Raw genomic sequence first — 1,315 nt, 5'->3', positions numbered from 1 at the left:
GACCAGAGATATGCAGGTGGAGTTGGGGGGAAGGGAAGCAGAGGTTGGTTCATTTGAGGGTGGAGTAGAGAAGCATATGGGTGTGGGAGGATGGTGAGTGAGAGAGGGGATTCCGCGTTGGGCTGGGTATTGGGAAGCAGTGGGAACTGAAGTTAGTTGATGTAAGATGGACCAGAGAGGATCATAGGGAGGTGGCGGGGATGTGGATGGAGAGGGAGCGGAAGCACCTTCACATGGGGCTGGAGCAGAGAGGTGTGGGGAGATGGAGGGCCGGGGATGGAGAGGGAGCCGCCATCAGTTCCCGTGAGGATGCTGTGGAGAGGTGGAGGTGGTGGTGGGGATGGGGGCTTTAGGGGAGAAAAGGCGAGTGGGATGGGGAGGGAGAAGTCAGTTCTTGTTGGGCTTTGTGGGCCTCCTTAGTAACTCAGGGATGTACTAAGTTTCCTTGAAATAACTCTCCAGGGGGTTAGTCTTTTCTTTGCTCCAAAGTGTTCCAACGACTAGGAACAGCCAGATTCATTGGTAACCATACTCAACGTTTGATATAAGTAGAATCTAAGGAAGTTGTTTAAAGAAAGGAGGAAGCTCAGTTCCTGTCCTTTTCAACATGGAAGAGCTCCTGGACCCAGAATGTTGACCAGGTATCGAAGGGTGAAAATGCACATTGGGTGCCCTAGAGGGCCCTTTTGAAGTCCTTTCACCCTCTATCAGATTTTAAATTATTGTTTTTGTCACACTTTCAAATAGTAGGAATTTTGGAAGCACATTCAAAGGGAGAATACACTCAAAACAACACTTTACCTACAATTACAGCTCACTCACATTTCTGTAAAAAACAGCCAGTAGTCATTTCACTACATGCTTAATCACCCTTTTGTTTGCCTAGACCTGCTTACTCCCTGATGGCTCGCTCCACGAAGCCAAGTTCTGCCACAGGCCAGGAAATACCCTTTTATGAGCCCTCCACGGCCTTCGTGATAAGTGTGTTGCAGCAAGTGGCTCCCTCCTCCATTCCATGTCTCATGACCTGCTCAGCTCAACATCCTATATTCTTGAAGTTGCTGGAATATTGTGCATCTTCACTTGTAGCAAAAGTTATCAATCTTGGGCTTCCCTGGTGGCGCAGTGGTTGAGAGTCCGCCTGCCAATGCAGGGGACACAGGTTCGTGCCCCGGTCTGGGAGGATCCCACATGCCGCGGAGCGGCTTGGCCCGTGAGCCACGGCCGCTGAGCCTGCGCGTCCGGAGCCTGTGCTCCACAACGGGAGAGGCCACAACAGCGAGAGGCCCGTGTACCGCAAAAAAAAAAAAAAAAA

The sequence above is a fragment of the Hyperoodon ampullatus genome (genome assembly GCF_949752795.1).
Source record: "Hyperoodon ampullatus genome assembly, chromosome: X".
Taxonomy (NCBI): Eukaryota; Metazoa; Chordata; class Mammalia; order Artiodactyla; family Ziphiidae; genus Hyperoodon; species Hyperoodon ampullatus.
This window is presented reverse-complemented; position numbering follows the sequence as displayed.